General features: G+C 40.8%; 1 protein-coding gene and 1 non-coding gene across 7 annotated transcripts in view; one reads left to right on the top strand and one right to left on the bottom strand.

The window, feature by feature from the left end:
- SPOPL (speckle type BTB/POZ protein like) overlaps nt 1-18,976 on the top strand; it is a 61,342-nt gene that overhangs the window by 13,671 nt on the left and 28,695 nt on the right. Inside the window, exon 1 of one of the 6 annotated variants that reach the window (XM_023752436.1) lies at nt 172-190. The exons of the other annotated variants lie outside the window; for them this stretch is intronic. The gene's annotated coding sequence lies outside the window, so the exon portion shown is untranslated. Of the gene's footprint in view, nt 1-171; nt 191-18,976 lie in introns of those variants that run through there. 6 annotated transcript variants of the gene reach the window in all.
- Nucleotides 667-855, bottom strand: LOC111825568. The gene has a single exon (XR_002828758.1). It is a non-coding gene; the product is annotated as a U2 spliceosomal RNA (small nuclear RNA).

Genomic DNA, 18,976 nt, shown 5'->3' with positions numbered 1-18,976 from the left:
ACTAGTTTATGTCTGTTTTCCAGTAACCTTTTTTTGATTTAGCACTTGTAATAGATTTTCTTTAAGCTTTTTTATTTATTATTTTAGAGAAAGAGGAAGGCAGAGGGAGAAAGCGAAACATTGATGTGAGAGTGAAACATCGATTGGCTGCCACTGCACACCCCCTACCAGGGATCAAGCCTGCAACCGGGTATATGTCCTGACTGGGCAATCAACCAGCAACCTCTTATGCACTGGATGACACCCAACCAACCTAGTCACACCGGCCAGGGTTATAATAGATAATTTAGAAAAAAACAACACTATTATTAATAGTTGAATTAAAATGAGCCTGAGTAGTTTGGTAGATTTTTATGTCCAGCTGCTGTCATGCTATAGTCTAGCACAGTAGTTCTCAACCTTCTGGCCCTTTAAATACAGTTCCTCATGTTGTGACCCAACCATAACATTATTTTCGTTGCTACTTCATAACTGTAATGTTGCTACTGTTATGAATCGTAATGTAAATATCTGATATGCAGGATGGTCTCAGGCGACCCCTGTGAAAGGGTTATTCGACCGCCAAAGGGGTCGCAACCCACAGGTTGAGAACCGCTGGTCTAGCAATAGGTGAGATACAAGTGCATTAATGAGTTCTATTTCTTTTTGCTTTTGTTTTTGTTGTTTTTTTGGTGCACTGATCCTGGAAGTACTGTAATACCAGGTCGATGTGTGGAATGGATGGAGCAAACTTCTGTTCCATCTCCTAGTTCCAAAAATCCATGTAAAATAATTGTCCTCAGATAGAGGACGTATCAGATATTAAACTAATAACAGATACTACACTCGATCTTAGCCAAAAGACTGAGAAGTGATAAGTTCCATCTTTAACAAGTGGTAAAATCTGAAAGGAACCGAAGTACACCTCTCTTTCTAACACTTTCCTTTAATGACAGTATTGGGATTCAAAGTGGGCCAGGACCCAAATGATTAGGGGCAAATAAATCCTTTGGTCTCAAGTGATGGTAAGAGATAGATTTGATGCCATTGCTCTTATTGATCACTTTGGTACCAGCCTATTGTTTCATGTTAATGCTGCAGCTTGTAAGATTCATGAAGTCACAAAGATGGCAATAGGTAGTGTCAGTGGGAAAATAGAGGTTATGTGAGCTGAAATAGTGGCTGAGCAGGCCTGCCATAGAATGTGTAGAGCAGCACTATCTAATAAAGCTTTTTGCATTGATGGAAATGTCTTGTAATCTCCACTTTCTATTATGATAGCCTTTAGCCGCTTGTGTTTATGTAGCATTTAAAATGAGTCTAGTACAACTGAGAAACTGAATTTCTAATTTAATTAATTTGGTAGGACTTATTTTGCAACAAACCCCTTAGTTAAAAAACAGAAGTATGTATTTAATGAAAGTATGCACTTAAGAAGTTGCTATGTTGATTTTTTAAAAGGTTTTCTACAACATTGCTCAGCAATGAAAATAAAGGAGCAGACAGTGGATAATTATATTGATGAAGAGTGAAGGGTTTACAGAATGGTTGTGGTAAAAAAAGAGTGAAATGTTAAGCTTACTCGCTAGAGAGTATTTGAACTGATGCATTTTGGGTTTTGAGTTTGATATGGAAGTGAAGTCACAATGGGGATAATGACTTAAGAAGAATGGAAGCCCTGGCCAGTATGGCTCCTTGGCCCGCACACTTGAGCCATACTAGAAATCGATTTGATTTCTAGTCAGGGGCATGTACCTGGGTTGCAGATTCAATCCCCAGCCCCGGTTGGGATACGTGCAGAAGGCAATCAATTGATGTCTCTCTCACATAGATGTTTTACTCTCCATGCCCCCTCCCTTCCAGTGTCTCTAAAATCAATGGAGAAAATATCCTCGGGTGAGGATTAACCCCCCCTCCCCCCAAAAAAAAGAAGAAGAAGGGAAAGACTCAACGAAGTGTTGGTAATAGAGATACTAGGCATTAAATTGATAACATCAGGAATTAGTTATGTTATAAAATGATATACTGAGGTTTATTTTCATAGTGGGTCAAACTATTCCAGGTATTAAGTTCTAAGTCAGAAGCTTTGAAAAAAAGATTGCTAATATCTAAAGTGGATGAGATCGATCATTCACAAAGGTCAAGGAACTGTGCTGGTATGGTAGGTCAGAAGTCCGCAGGAGTGAAATTATGCAAGGTGATGATAGGAATAGTGAAGAAGACAATGGAACAAGTGCTGAAGTCCTTAAGAGAGCCTAACTGGAAGAGAGGGTAGATGAAAGTAAAGGGAAGACATTAAGAGAATATAACATTGGACTCATACAGTTGCCAAATGGATGGAAAAGTGATGTGTAAGAAAAGGATATTATTTTAGTAATTCTACTTTTTCTGCTTTGGTTAGGTATTTGCCTCTCTGAGCTTTGCTTTGTTTGTCTAGTTCCTAACCTGTGTAGATACCTAATACATGTTTGTTCAGTAAATGCTAGACAAATGTGAATTTGTTCCATTGTTCTGGAATTTTAGAACAAGGAGTATTGCTTAAATACTATAATAAAGTGATTTGAGCCCTGGCCGGTGTTGCTCAGTGGTTAGAGTGTTGAACCACGCACTGAAGGGTCAAAGGTTCAATTCCTGGTGATGGGCTGCAGGTTTGATCCCCAGCATAGGGGGAGCAACCAGTCGATGTCTCTGACTCTGTCTCCCTTCCCCCTTCCACTCTCTAAAAATGAAAAAATACCCTTGGGTGAAGATTAAAAAAAAGTGATTTGAAAATTAATAAAATGTACTGTTACTTTAATACAATTGTGTTTTCAAAGTATGGATTTAATTACCCACATTTTAATGTTGTATTTCAAAAGGTGATGTAGGAAATTAATTATATAACCTTTAACATAAATTGGTAGATGGTAATTTCTTAATGAGTTATTTAAGGTAACTAGGATATTTGGGGCACTATTCTTGATTCTTAGAGGCTTGTAAGAGGATATTGCAAAATTGATGCATATCTTTCAAACTTTTCAGTGATTATTACAACTCTAATCTCTGGCAACTTTTTAAAAATTTTTTTAAATATATTTTTATTGATTTCAGAGAGGAAAGGAGAGGGAGAGAGAGATAAAAACATCAGTATTGAGAGAGAATCATTGATCGGTTGCCTCCTGCATGGCCCTCACCAGGGATTGAGCTCATCACCCGGACATGTGCCCTGACTGGGAATTGAACCTGCGACTTCTTAGTGCATGGGTATACGCTCAACCAGTGAGCCACACTGGCCAGGCTGGTAACTAGTTATTTTGGTTTTCCTTTCATTAGCACATTAGGCTTTTGAGGAAGTAATTGTAGCAGGTTAACTTTGGGCAGGATAGGTAAAGAAGTCTTCAGTGATTTAAGGTAAAAATTTCTAGATATTGCTAAATGAGCAGGAGGAGAAGAATGAAAGCAAAAGACTTGATTTTGGTAAAACGAAAACAAAAAACCTATGGGGACAAAAGTTTTAAACGTTTAGCCATATTTTCCTAAAACAAAAGTGGTTGGAAAAGGGAGAGGGAGAGAATACAGCTTTTATTTTGGGTGACTGTTTTAGAACTCAGGTGAATTTGGAAAAGTGCCTAGGATTAATATTAGTAGATCCAGAATTGGCAGCTAACTATGCAGACACTAGTATTAGTATGTTACAGACCTTATCTCATTTAAACTCACTGTAATCTTGTTATTTTTTTGTTAATCCTCACCTGAGGATATTTTTTCCATTGATTTTTTTTTTTTAGAGAGAATGGAAGGGAGGAGTAAAGACACACAGAGAGACACATTGATTGATTGCCTCCAGCATGCCCCTCGTTCGGGGCCAGGACCAAGCCTACAACCGAGTATGTGGTGCCCTTAACCAGAATTAAACCCGAGATCCTTCAATCTGCAGGCCAACACTCTAACCATTGAGCAAAACGCCTAGGGCTACTCACTGTAATCTTTTCTTTTTTCAAATACAAGCAAAAGTTTATTTAATTTAGAAAGTCAAAGGTAGAAAAAGTGAGCCATCTAGGCCGCATGGGCTCAGGAAACAAGTTACAGAGGCAAAAGAAGGTCCCTTGGAACTTAGGAGAAAGAAAGCAAGGGCCTAGGGAAAGGAGATGGGGAAAGGCTGGGGCATGCTTCAAAGAGAAAGAAAATGCTGAGAGAAGGAAGTGGGGAAGGGCATGGGCCTGCTCCAGAGAGAGGGGAAGAGAGAGGGAGAGAGAACAAATGCCTCACTATAATCTTTTTGAGTAAGGAATTATTCCCTTTTTAAGGATGAGAAAGCTAAGGGCCAGGAAAAGAAAGTAACTTGTTCAAGAGTTATAAAACCTAAAAAATAAAATAAATTTGCATTGTTTTGTACACAAACCTTACATTTCAATAATTTTAACAGATGTATTCACCTGTGTAACAACAGCTCAATCAAGATATAGATCACTTCCATTATTCCAGAAAGTTCCCTTGAAGGTTATACAAGTCCTAAGAGACATTTTGGACATCAGTCTGTCTTTTTCCAACTACACCTCTACATTATTTGCATGAAAAAGGAGATGGAATCTGTTATAGATAAGCAGTCTGTGAGTAACAGAGCTAATAGCTGATGTCTAATAACTGATGCAAAGCCAAGTTTTCAAGGTTGAAAAAGCAAAAGTAAAACTTCAAAAGACATATTTAGGCAGATTTAACTTTGTTCCTCTTCATAGTTCATTGAGATTATTACTGCTTTGTAAACTAGTTTTATCTTTGAATTTTATTTTAATACTCTTACATATTAAAACAGTTTATTGAGTGCTTTCTATGTACCAGACACTATGATAGGTGTCTTCCATACATTCCCATTTGCTATATCAGTTATTTGAGATAATTCCCTTTATTATTCTCATTTTACAAATAAGAAAACTAAGTCCCAGAGAGCTCACACAGCTTCAGGATTTGACCCTACGTCTAATATTAGAAACCAAACTCTTAATCTGATGATTTTCTCTGGATTATTTTGTAATACTAAATTATACTTGGTACTTTGATTTTTAGAAGGCAATACACTTACTATCTAGTAAATATGTAATATTTTTTCAACTGTTGACTTCAAACCCAGTCAGTGTGTCTTTGCTTACTATCTGCCAAGTTCTGTACTAGGCAGTGATTACATAAAGATGAAAATAAACCGGCTGGTATGCTCAGTGGTTGAGCTTCGACTTCTGAACCAGTAGGTCAGGGTTTGATTCCCAGTCAGGGCACATGCCCGGGTTGTGGGTTCAATCCCCAGTGTGGGGTATACAGGAGTTAGCCAATGACTGTTTCTCATCATTGGTGTTTCTCTCTCTCCCTTCCTCTCTGAAATCAATATACATTTTTTTTAAAAAAAGATGAAAATATAGTAATCTCAAGGAGATTGGATGAATTGGAAAACATATGGCATTTATCTTTCTCTGTCTGACTTATTTCACCTTAGCACAATGCCCTCTAGGTCCATTCATGTTGTCACAGATGTTAAGATTTCATTCTTTTTTCTTAATCATCCAAGGATATGTTTATTGATTAGAGAGAGAGAGAGAAATATAGATTTGTTACCTCCTATACACTCCCTGACCAGGACTGAACCCAAAACTTAGGTATGTGTCCTAATAGGGAATCAAACCCGCAACCTTTTAGTGTACAGGATATTGCTCCAACCAACTGAGCCACTTGTGCAAGGCAAGATTTCTTTCTTTCTTTCTTTCTTTCTTTCTTTCTTTCTTTCTTTCTTTCCTTTCTTTCCTTTCTTTCCTTTCTTTCCTTTCTTTCCTTTCTTTCTTTCCTTTCTTTCCTTTCTTTCTTTCCTTTCTTTCCTTTCTTTCCTTTCTTTCCTTCCTTTCCTTCCTTTCCTTCCTTTCCTTCCTTTCCTTCCTTTCCTTCCTTTCTTCTTTCTTTATGGCTGAATACTGTTCTATTGTATATATGTGCCACAACTTTTTATCCACTCGTCTATTGATGGGCACTGGTGTCACTTTCATATCTTGGCTATCTATCTACACTAATAAAAGACAAACATGCAAATTAACCATACCTTTGCTATGCCTTAAGCCACGCCCACCAGCCAGTCAGAGCAACTATATGCAAATTAACCCAACCAAGATGGCGGCCAGCAGCCACAGAGCTGGAGCAAGCAGGAGGCTTGGTTGCCCCAATGATGGAGGAAGCCAAGCTTCCCGCTTGCCGCGGCGGCTCTGAGCTCCACTCAAAGCAACAAAATTTCAATTATAGAAGGTAAATAAACCCCAGATACCTGCTTTCAGCCGGCCGTGGCCACAGAGCTGGAGCGAGCAGGAGGCTTCACTCTCGCCCACCATGGCCGGCTCTGAGCTCCTCCTAAGGCTACAAAGTTTCAATTATAGAAGGTAAATAAATCCCAGAATAAAAGAAAAAAAAGGAGAAGCTGGGAGCTTCCGTCGCCGGGGGTCTTGGCCAGCCTGAAAACGCCCTCAGCCCCTCACCCAGACTGGCCAGGCACCACAGTGGGGACCCCCCACCCTAAAGGGGGTGTGGCCAGCCTGAAAACAGCCATCAGCCCCTCACCCAGGCTGGCCAAACCTCCATGGGGTGAGGGTCCCCACTGGTTGGGGGGGCTTGACCAGCCTGCAAACAGCCATCGGCCCCTCACTCAGGCTGGCCAGGCACCCCAGTGAGGACCCCCACCCTGAAAGGGATGTGACCAGCCTGCAAACAGCCATCAGCCCCTCACCCAGGTTGGCCAGGCACCCCAGCAGGACCCCCACCCTGATCCGGGACACCCTTCAGGGCAAACCAGCCGGCCCCCACCCATGCACCAGGCTTCTGTCCTATATAATAAAAGGGTAATATGCAAACTGACCCTAACAGCAGAACGACCGGGAATGACTGGTCACTATGACACACACTGACCACCAAGGGGCAGACGCTCAATGCAGGAGCTGTCCCCTGGTGGTCAGTGCACTCCCACAGGGGGAGCTCTGCTCAGCCAACAAGCCAGGCTGACGGCTGCCAGTACAGCGGTGGTGGTGGGAGCCTCTCCCGCCTCCTCAGCAGCACTAAGGATGTCCGACTGCAGCTTAGGCCTGCTCCCCGCTGGCAAGTGGACATCCCCTGAGGACTGCCGGGCTGCCAGAGGGATGTCTGACTGCGAGCTTGGGCCTGATCCCCCAGGGAGCGGGCCTAAGCCAGCAGGTGGACATTCTCCGAGGGGTCCCAGACTGCAAGAGGGCATAGGCCGGGCTGAGGGACCTCCCTGAGTGCACAAATTTTTGTGCACCGGGCCTCTACTATGTATTTAAAAGACTAAGTGACCGTTCGACTATTCGACTGGTAGCTATGATGCACACTGACCACCAGGGGGGCAGATGCTCAACGCAGAGGCATGGAAACATGGAACAGACTGATGAATCTCAGAGGGAAGCAGGGAGGGCGGGAAGAGATTAACTAAAGATCTTATATGCATACTTGAATCTGAAGTAACAACTAACTTCACAGGGTAGTTTAAATGATAAGTGAGATAATATGTATAAGAAAGAGTAAAGTTCTAAAGTATGAAATAAAATTTACAGATTATTATACTAACAACTACAATGAATTTGATTAATTCTATGTGAGAGGCATTTATGATAAAAGTGTTTAGGTAGCTAGGGAATAATTCAGTGATTTTACTATGGAAAATGGTATGGGGGTACATCGGTTGGTTACTAAAAGTTTTATGGAAAGGGTGACATTTAAGATGGACAGATTCAAGTATTTAAGAGGCTAGGTGCACAAATTCACCGGTGGGGTCCCTCTCACAATCCAGGACCCCTCGGGGGATGTCAGAGAGCCAGTTTCGGCCTGTCCTGCAGGGATCAGGCCGAAACCTGCCTGGTGCACAGATTCGTGCACCGGTGGGGTCCCTTGGCCTGGCCTGCGGGGATTGGGCTGAAACTGGCCTGGTGCACGGGTTTGTGCACCAGTGGGGCCCCTCAGCCTGGCCTGTGGGGATCGGGCTGAAACTGGCAGTCTGACATCCCCTGAGGGGTCCCGGATTGTGAGAGGGCGCACGCCAGGCCAAGGGACCCCACTGGTGCACTAATTCGTTCACTGGGACTCTATTTGTAAATAACACTGCATTGAACATAGGGGTGCATATATCTTTTGGAATTAGTGTTTTCAGTTTCTTTGAATGTATACCCAGAAGTGGAGTGCTGGGTCATAAGGTAGTTTCATTTTTAATTTTTTGAGGAACATTCTTAATGTTTTTCATAGTGACTGCACCAGTTTGTATTCCTACCAACAGTGCACAAGGGCTTCTTTTTCTCCAGAAAAATAATAGAATTTTCAGTTAAATCCTGGGTTCAATTTATGACTCCTTGCTGGTTTTTTGTTTGTTTGTTTGTTTTTTTGTCTGTTTGCTTGTTTTTTAACTTTTGTGACCTTAGAGCACTTTGCTTCAGTGTTTCAGTTTCTCTATCTATAAAATAGAAGTAACAACTTACTTCACAGGGTAGTTTAAAGGATCAAGTGAGATAATATGTATAAGAGTAAAGTTCTAAAGTATGAAGTAAGATTTACAGATTATTATACTAACAACTACAGTGAATTTGATTAATTCTATGTGAGAAGCATTTATGATAAAAGTGTTTAGGTAGCTAGGGAATAATTCAGTGATTTTACTATGGAAAATGGTATGGGGTTACATCGGTTGGTTACTAAAAGTTTTATGGAAAGGGTGACATTTAAGATGGACAGATTCAAGTTCTCAAGATGGCAGAATAGGTCAATGCTGAATTGGCTCCTCCCATGATCACATTAAAATTGCAACTGAATTACAGAACAACCACCCCTGAAAACTAACTGAAGACTAGCTGAACAGAAGTCTTATACTAAGTATATAAAGAAGAAGCTATGTTGAGATGGGTAAAAGGGGCAGAGACACAGATGGGCGGCTTAACCCACATTCACCTGTGGTGGTTAAGAATTGGGAGGGCCCAGCCAGCATGGTTCAGTGGTTGAGCATCGATCTATGAACCAGGACATCAGGGTTTGATTCCCGGTCAGAGCACATGCCTGGGTTATGGGCTTGATCCCCAGTGGGAGGTGTGCCTTTTGACCTTTGTGTGTTAGTTGACTGCCATTGTCGGTAAATTTTTTCTTCTCTTCTCTTAAAGAAGTCTCTTTAACATTTCTAGTAATACTGGAATCTCATCATTGATGTTTCTATCTCTCTCTTCTTCTCTGAAATCAATGAAAATATATTTAAAAAAAAAAAAGAATCAGGAGTCTACGGAGATCCTCTCTAAGGAACGAGGGGTTTCAGTCCCACACCAGGCTCCCTAGTCTGGAGCAGCATTGCTAGAAAGAGGAGTCCTGATAATAATTGTCTCCGAAAATCAGCAGGAACTCAGTCTGGGTAAGACAGAGGGCTGCAGACCCAGGCGTCTTCTTAAAGGACAGCCCTCTGTGCATAGTGCATAGACTCACTGCTCAGAAACACTCACCCTAAGCTACAGTGAAGAGACTGCAGCTGGAAAAGTGCCCTGGACATAAAGGGAGGAACTGAAAGTGCAGAGTCCCAAACAACATGAACCTAAAGAGGCCCAGTCATTATAATTAAAATGCCAAAGGTTAAAGACAAAGAATCCTAAAAGCAGCAAGAGAAAAGTAGTTAGTTACCTAATAACTTACAGGTGCTCTCATAAGACTGTTAACTGATTTCTCTCCAAAAACTTTGCAGGCCAAAGGAATTGGTACAAAATATTCAAATTGAAAAGCAAGGACCTACAACCAAGATTACCCAGCAAAGCTATCATTTAGAATAGCAGGAGAGATAAAGAGCTTCCCAGGCAGGAAAAAGCTGAAGGAGTTCATCACCATCAAAACAGTATTACTAGCCCTAGCTGGTTTGGCTCAGTAGATAGGGTGTCAGCCTGCAGACTGAAGGGTCCTGAGTTTGATTCCATTCAAGGGCACATGTCCAGGTTTCGGGCTCACTCCCCAGTGGGGGGCGTGCAGGAGGCAGCATATCAATGATTCTCTCTCTTTCTCCCTCTCTGAAATAAATAAAAATATATTTTTTAAAAAAAGACAAAACAAGAAAAACCCAGTATTACTAGAAATGTTAAAGAGACTTCTTTAAGAGAAGAGAAGAAAAAATTTACCGACAAAGGCAGTCAACTAACACAAAGGTCAAAAGGCAAAATTAAGAAGATCATGTGTAATTACAACAATAAATTAAGGGTTATACACAAACACACAGAAGAAGTAAAAAGTAATGACAAAAACATAAATGTAGAAAGGGTGAATAAAAATGGTAGTGATTTTAGAATGTGTTGGAATGTAAGCGATTGTCAACTTAATATAGACTGCTATAAACATAGCTTGTATATGAAGCGCCTGGTAACCACAAACCAAAAGTCTACAAGAGCTATACAAGAAAGCAAGAGAAGAATCCAAACAACACTACAGAGTATTATCACCATACAAGAGAAGAGAGGAAGAGATAAGAAAAGGAACAGAGAATTACAAAAATAATTAGAAAACGATAAAAAAGCAATAGTTACATACCTATCAATAATAACTTCTTTGTTATTAATCCTCACCCAAGGATATTTTTCCATTGATTTTTAGAGAGACTGGAAGGGGAGGGGGAGAGACAGAGAAACATTGATGTGAGAGAGATCTATTGGTTGTCTCCTGCACATGCCCCAGAGCCTGTAACCGAGGATTGTGCCTTTGACCAGAATCAAACCTGGGAACCCTCTGGGGGCCAATGCTCTATCCACTGAAACAAAACGTCTAGGGCAGTGGTTCTCAACCTTCCTAATGCTGTGACCCTTTAATACAGTTCACCATGTTGTGGTGACCCCCAACCATAAAATTATTTTCTTTGCTACTTCATAACTGTAATTTTGCTACTGTTATGAATTGTAATGTAAATATCTGATATGCAGGATGTATTTTCATTGTTACAAATTGAACATAATTAAAGCATAGTGATTAATCACAAAAACAATATGTAATTATATATGTGTTTTCCAGTGGTCTTAGGCGACCTCTGTGAAAGGGTCGTTCGACCCCCAAAGAGATTTCGACCCACAGGTTGAGAACTGCTGGTCTAGGGCAATAATCACTTAAATGTAAATGGATTAAATGTTTTAGTTAAAAGATTAATTGATAAAGAAGAACTGGTATATATTTACAATGGAATATTACTGGGCCATAAAAATGAATGAAACCTTAACTATTTGTGACAAAATGGATGGACCTGGAGGGTATTATGCTGGTGAAATAAGTCAGAGAAAGAAAAATACCATATGATTTCACTTTTATGTGGAATCTAAAAAACAAAATAAATGAACAAATAAAACAGAAACAAACTCAGATACAGAGAACAAACTTATGGTTGCCAGATGGGAGGAGAGGTTAGGGGACTGGATGAAAAAGGTGAAGGGATTATACTAAGTACAAATTGGCAGTTACAAAATCATCACTGAGATTTATAGTATAGCGTAGGGAATATAGTCAACAATATTGTAATAATGGTATGTGGTGTCAGGTGGGTACATGACTTTGTCTAACCACTATGTTGTTCACCTGAAATCAATATAATATTTAATATGAACTATAGTTGAATATTTTTTTTTTAAAAAAGGTGGGCAGATTCCAATACAGTGTTGGTGTTTGAAGAAGGGATAAGATTAAATTATGATTTGTTAATTGAGATAACTTACTGCTCTGCTTTGGATAAGGGCGTTACCTTATTTATAAACTAGAGGCCCACTGCACAAAGAGATTCGTGCAATAGGCCATCCTTCCCCTGGCTGCCGGCACCGGTTTTCCTCTGGCACCTAGGACCCAGGCCTTCGCTCTTCCTACAGCAGAGAAACCAAGCTTCTTCAGTCTTCAGTCTTCAGTCTTCAGTCTTCGCTCCGGGTCTGCGTATGCAAATTAACCACCATCTTTGTTGGGTTAATTTGCATACTCATCCTGATTGGCTGGTGGGCGTAGCAGAGTGACACCAATTTGCATGTTTCTCTTTTATTAGTGTGTAGATTAGAGCTTGAATGGGAGAGGAGGGGCTGGTTTCAGCTATTTGAAATTTTTATCAGAAAAGGTACCAGGCTTTTGCTGTTGTTTATTCTCTTAAGCACATTTGAAGTTATAGAAGACTAGGGGCCCATAGTGCATCTTGAAAGGAACTGTGGGCCACGAGACTGCGGTGGACATAGGGACGGGTCTTGGCCCATCCTCCGCCTCCCTGCTTGGCCCCTCCTACCGCGGACCCCAGTCTCCTGTGTGCTGGCAGCCCTGCTCCCACTGCCACCACTCCCATGTGCTGATGGCACCAGCCCCGCTCACACCCCCTGACGGCACCAAGCGATTGGGGCCAGCGCCAGCAGCAGGTATGAGTGGCGGCTCCAGCGCCAGCAGCAGGTGGGAGCGTGCAGGAGCAGAGAATTTTCAGTAACCACCAGAGGTTCGCCCTGATGGCAGTGACCGGCACACTCCTTGGTCTGGTGCCCTTGCTCACCTGCTCCACCATCCCACCACAGTCGACACCTGCCTTTTTCCACGCTCGCCCCCTGGTGGTCAGCGCACATCATAGCGACTGGTTGTTCGGTTGTTCCGCCGTTCAGTCTTTTGCATATTAGCCTTTTATTACATAGGATTTTATCCACAGGACTTCTGAGATCTAGTTCAAATTATGAGATCAGGTGTTGCCTTTCTCTTGTCCTTTGTTTTCACAGGGCCTGCCTCAGTGTGGGTTCCCCCAAAATATTCAGATGGGTCAGTGAATAAGAGAAAAAGAAAGAGAATAAATGAATAAATGAATGGTTGAAAAGAAAGAAAGAATCAGAGAGGTCTTGAAACTTGTCCATATATTGAGTAGTCTCCTGACTGCTATAGTCTCTCCCCTTTTTAATTCACCACAGTTTATACATTACTATAATTTGAAATCTTATCTCCTGAGATTTATTAACCATAGTTATAAACTGTCATACCAACTAAATAAAGTTGATTTTTCAAAAATCCCTATACTGTCTTTATAAGATTTCTATAAACAGCCTCCTTTAAAAATGAGAAATATTTGCTTTATATATTTTAAGTAGATATGGCTATTAATATAGATTTAGATAGGCTTATATTTTATTGGACCTTGTATATAAGTTATTAATAATAAGTAATGAGAATTAACAAGAATCCTTTCTTGTTTTCTGACCTTTTTTTTTTTTAAAGCATCTTGTTCTTGTTTTATTCAAGTATACTTTAAGTATACCATTTTGACCCTTAATTGTCTCCATTTCTACCAGGGTTACTTGAATTGGTTTATTTTATTTTCTTTGGATCTTTTCCCAAATATCTGTTGCCTTTGGTTTTCAATTAATATTTTGAGATGAAGAATTAAGTTAATAAGTAATGGTATCTGGCTTGGTTTTCTCTAAAGTTAAGTAGACCTGGGGCAGGCCTCTTCCTTAAAAGGGAAGGGGCTATGGATGCATTCAGCGTAAGTAGGCAAAGTGTTTCAATGTAGTGATTACTCAATGTAGGTTGTGGGTAGGTTGGGAACCACATGCTGTTTCTAAAATTATTAACCTGATGATCGCCACTTGCCCTTTTTCTGCTGTTTATATTTGATGAAGAGGTGGTTCTTCTTTCGGCCTCCGTGAAAAAAAATGTGGAGAGATACCTATCTTATCTTGGTTTGTGATTTTCTCTCTTAATTTCTCTGCTAATTTGCTCCCATCTGATTGATTTCTCTGCTAATTTGTTTCCATATATCTGCCTTGAATTTCTCAATTTCTGATCACCAATATCACCCTTTCTTATATTCCAACCTTTTTATGCCTTCATTCTTTTTTAAAAATATATTTTTATTGATTTCAGAGAGGAAGGGAGAAAGATGAGAGAGAAACAATAATGATGAGAGAGAATCATTGATTGGCTTCCTCCTGCACTTCCCACACTGAGGATCAAGCCCGCAACCCTGGCATGTGCCCTGACCGAGAATTGAACTGTGACCTGGTTCATAGATCGATGCTCAACCACTAAGCCACGCTGGCTGGGCACCTTCATTCTTTTGTAAATGTTCGTCGTCATCTCATTGTTATGTTGGGGAAATAAAAGAAACGTAAGTGTTCTCACTTCTGTGCCTTGAGCAATGGACTGTTTTCAAAGTTCCATCTTCAGTACAATATCTGATCCAGATGTGTGTGTGTGTGTGTGTGTGTGTGTGTGTGTGTGTCTGTGTTTCATATGAGTTTGGAAGAATGAATAATCCCCCTTGTTATGGTTTTTTTAAAATGAGGTGTTTTGTGTGTGTTTTTGGCCAGTGGGGGTTACTAATGTGCTGGAAAGGGTGTCTTTAGTGTAAGCTTAGGCTGAAATCCAGGCAGGTATTGCCATATTTTAACGTTATAATGTTGGGCAGGTTACATAGCCTTTTGTATGCTAATTTACGCATCTATAGTATTGGCAGAAGCACTTATAACCTTCTTCATAGAGTTATTTTTGGAATCAAATTATACTTAAGCCTGGCATATAGAAAGTCTTTAAAACGTATCTACTCTTGGTCTTATTAAATTGCTTCTATTCAGAAAAATGTTATACATTTTAGATAGCTCTTTTCTTACAGAACAGATAAGTTTCTGCAATATTGTCTATGCAGTAGCTTATCCTATATAATAAAAGGCTAATATGCAAATCGACCAAACGGCAGAACAACTGGTCGCTATGATGTACATTGACCACCAGGGGGCAGATGCTCAATGCAGGAGCTTCCCCCTGGTGGTCAGTGCACTCCCACAGGGGGAGCACTGCTTATCCAGAAGCCAGGCTCATGATGGCGAGCGCAGCAGGAGTGGCGGGAGCCTCTCCCACCTCCGCAGCAGCACTAAGGATGTCTGACTGACGGCTTAGGCCTAAGCCGTCAGTCGGACATCCCCCGAGGGCTCCTGGACTGCGAGAAGGCATAGGCCGGGCTGAGGGACACCCCACCCCTCCCCCCGCCTGAGCGCACAAATTTTGTGCACTGGGCCTGTAGTTATAAAATAAAATTTTATGTTTTACAAGTTTGGAAATTCCTTATCTTTAATGTCATTAAGTTCAAAATATTTTCTGATTCCCATGTGATTTAATTTTTTTTTTTTTTTTTTTTTTTTTTTTAGATTTTAAGCTGGGGCCAGGTGGGCGCCATTCTCTCTGATGGAGAGGCGGCAAAGCGGCTGAGCCACACAGCAGGTTTATTTTAAAGGCCTAGATTTACATATCTAGTTCCGCCCCTGCCTGATTAACATGTCCAGCCTTATTGGGGAAGCATGTTCCCAGTGATTTAATTTTTTACCCAAGATTATTTAGTAAGCTATTGCTTAATTCTGGAGACTTGGGTATTTTCTTGTTATCTTTTGCTTATTGATTTTTAGTTCCACTGTGATTTCTTCAGGGATCTGAAATTTGTTTGCAAGGTTTTCTTTATCTTGCAATAAATAATACATCTGATCAGTTTGGGTAAATGTGTTCTGTGCAGTTGGGAAGAACTTGCATGTACTCTTACTATATGTATTGCTTAAGAAAAATTTGCCCACTCCAGAATTATAAAGTCAGATGGCCCAGTTCCTTTAGAGGACAATTCTTGGGCTTTGGTATGATGGTAAAAGCCACAACTGCCATGCTTGGGGGAGGGGAGAAGAGGGCCCTACTTTTCTCAGGTAGCCCAAATGCTGTTTCTAAAATTATTAACCTGGTGATCGCCACTTGCTCTTTTTCTGCTGTTTGTATTTGTAGAGATTGGTTCTATTTTGGACACTCTTTCAACTCTTAGGCCAGTTATAGTTTTGCCCATTAGTCTTCATTTTCTGCTTACTTGGCATTTTAATAGTCACCCAAGTTGATAGTTGAGGGTCTTCTCACATATTTTTCAAGCATGTATCAGGTCCCAGGTATACACGTAGCCTTCTAGTTTTTCTAGTATGGGAACTTTTCAAATCCCCTTTTTCCCAAATATATTTCTCAGCTTCTTTCTTTCCAGGCTTTCCTGTTTGGCTATTGCTAGTCCCAACTCTTACTCTTTGTGCTAATACATTTGCCTTTAAATGCTTTTGACAAATACTGCTGTCCAGAAATGATTCTCCCCTGGGGAAGCTCCAGGGAAGGTGAAACAAAGCTAAGACCTTGAACTGAATCTTTAGGGACTTACCAAACTGGACAAAGCACACAACCACACAGTTCTTTACGAATAGGTCTAATATGTAGTTCGCTCTGGTACCAACAGTCTGCACCAGGCTGATGTCTTCATGACTGCTGCCGAATTGGGGAGTGGGGCATGGTAAGTGAGTATGTTAAAATGCCAGTTTTCCCCTAAAATTCTGAAGCTGCATTCTTCATTAAGCAATACCCAGATTGTAACTGTTGACTTGATTCCAGAGTTCCAAAAAACTGATTCTGATAGTTACTGTCAGCTTATTCATTGCTTTTGTGGAAGGATGGAGTTTTAGAATTCCCCACTTTGCCATTTTTAGTGACATGTATGTGCATATACTTTATAACATATCTGTGAACTTCTTTCTCTACAGTGTAGGATTCACAGAAAAATAAGAATGTGAAGAAATTCATTGGTGTAACAAATTCAGGATACAGATAACTTCTGGTAGGGGAAAAGATTTGATGATAGTGGCGGGGATGGATACACAAGGATGGTGAAAAGATGGTTGTTTGACATGATTCTTTATGTTTTCTGAATATTTGAAATACTTTATAATTTCTGTAGCTGTGGATGTGTCTATGATGTGCATATAGAACATTAATTCTGACATGCAAATATTTTGTTAAAATAAAAAATTACATGGAAGAATCCTTTACTTAATTGGTAATTGGTATAGATCGCTTGTTTTATATTCTCTAGATCTTATTTTGGTTGTTCTCTCTCTTTCTTCAAGCTTTTCTGCAGGAACAAGAATAGGAAGTCTTGAGCATCTTCAATGTAGTGGATATTCAACTATCTTATTTTTTTTTTTCTTTTTGACGAGAAGGAAAACATAGAATACTGGAAATAGCACTGAAATGAATATTGGGACATCTTTTTCTTCTAATTATCTAAGTGTAATCATGGACAGTTTATTTTTCTAGTCTAACCTATTTTTCTTCTTGATCCTCATCTGTTAATTAAGAGTGGCACCAGATAGTTAAGGGCTTAAAATAGCTCTATAATATCAGGAGGTTTAGCATGATTCTGTGGAAAGAGTATAGAGTTTGGAGCCAGATAAATTTGTGTTCAGTTACTTTCTGGTTACTTAAAGTGTAAAGTAAGCTATCTAGCCAATCTAATAATTTTCTCATGGTTAAGATGAGATTATTACTACCCCATCTCATAGAGTTGCTGAAGAATAAACAGTGTTTGTACAGAATGTCTTGTAAGTGCTAACCAATGCAATCTGCTCACCAGCATTCTCAATATCTCCATCCCACAACTATATCATTTGAAGGAGTAGCTGGAATGAAAACAATTTTTTTTTTTACCTTTTATTTAGTTTGCTTTTATATATGAACTGGAGGCCCAGTGCACAAATTTGTGCACCTTGAAAGGAACTGTGGGCCGCAAGGCTGTGGTGAGCACAGGGGCGGGTCTCAGCCCATCCTTGGTGCCCCTGTCGCAGCCCCTAGTCCCCTGTCTGCCAGCAGCCCCACTCCTGCCACCGCTGCTCCCATGCGCTGACAGCACTAGCCCCACTCGCATCTGCTGACGGCGCGGAGGGATTGGGGCCAGTGCCAGCAGTGGGTGCGAGTGCTGGGTGGGACCGTGGCATGCAGGAACAAAGAATTCAGTAACCTTCCCAATGACAGCAACCGGCTCCCCGCCTTGGTCTGGCGCCCTCGCTCACCTGCTCTACCATCCCACTGCGGCCAACGCCTGCCATTTTCTGCACTCTGCCACCTGCTGCTGACACCCACCATGTTCTGCACGTGCCCCCTGGTGGTCAGCGCACGTCATAGAGAGCGGTTCTGTTGTTCGGCACCATTCAGTCTATTTGCATATTAGCCTTTTCTTATATAGGATTATTTTGTGAGTTACACTTAGGAAGGTAATAACTCCTACACAGGTATTAAAGAACTTTTTCTTCTTTACTCTTCAGGTTTTTAAAACTTACTTAAGTATTTTATTAGTATTAAATTAACTAGAGTCTTACAAAAGTTTTCTTTGACTTACCATCCTCTTTGACCTAACATCTCTCAATCTCTACTTAAAAGTGAGGTCCTTTCAGGCATACATACTCTTTGATTTTTTAAATATATAGCATATCTTACATATTTACCCTGTCAATACACTCTTAGTGGTTTCATAGTTCTTCATGTATAAATATATCCCAACACATACTATGTTTATAGCTAACAATGTTTTCCCCACAGTTGTAACATTTCTCCAGGATAAATTTCTAGGATGACTCTGAGAAAGAATTTTTGTTGATACGAATTGTAAAATTGTCTTGCAGAAGTCTTACCAGTAATGTCTGCAATTTTGTTGACTGTAGGGATTGACAGTTTAAAAGAATCTTTGATGATACTGTTGTTGAAAAATGGTATGGGTTCTTTTTGTATTTCATTGATTACAAATGAGGTTAAGATTTTTCTTCCTTTTGTAGTTATTTTCTTATAAATTGCTTGTTCATCTCAGTACCTTTTTATGAATGTTTCTGAAAGCATTCTTAGTTGTCAGGAACTATATATAAACTAGAGGCCCGGTGCACTAAATTCGTGCAAGGAGGGGGGGCCCTCCGCCCAGCTTGCACCCTCTCCAGTCCGGGACCCCTCAGGGGATGTCCGACTGCTGGTCTAGACCAGCAGTCGAACATCCCTCTCACAATCCTGGACCGCTGGCTCCTAATCGCTCATCGGTCTGCCTGCCTGGTCGCCCCTAATTGCCCCCTTCCTGCTGGCCTTATCGCCCCTCACTGCCTCTGTGTGCCGGCCTGGTCACCCCTAGCTGCCCCCCGCTCCTGCACAGGTCGCCCCCACC

This window comes from Myotis lucifugus, unplaced genomic scaffold (assembly GCF_000147115.1).
Source record: "Myotis lucifugus unplaced genomic scaffold, Myoluc2.0 scaffold_32, whole genome shotgun sequence".
Taxonomy (NCBI): domain Eukaryota; kingdom Metazoa; phylum Chordata; class Mammalia; order Chiroptera; family Vespertilionidae; genus Myotis; species Myotis lucifugus.
Note: the sequence above shows the minus strand (reverse complement) of the source record. Positions and strands in the feature narration are given on the sequence as shown.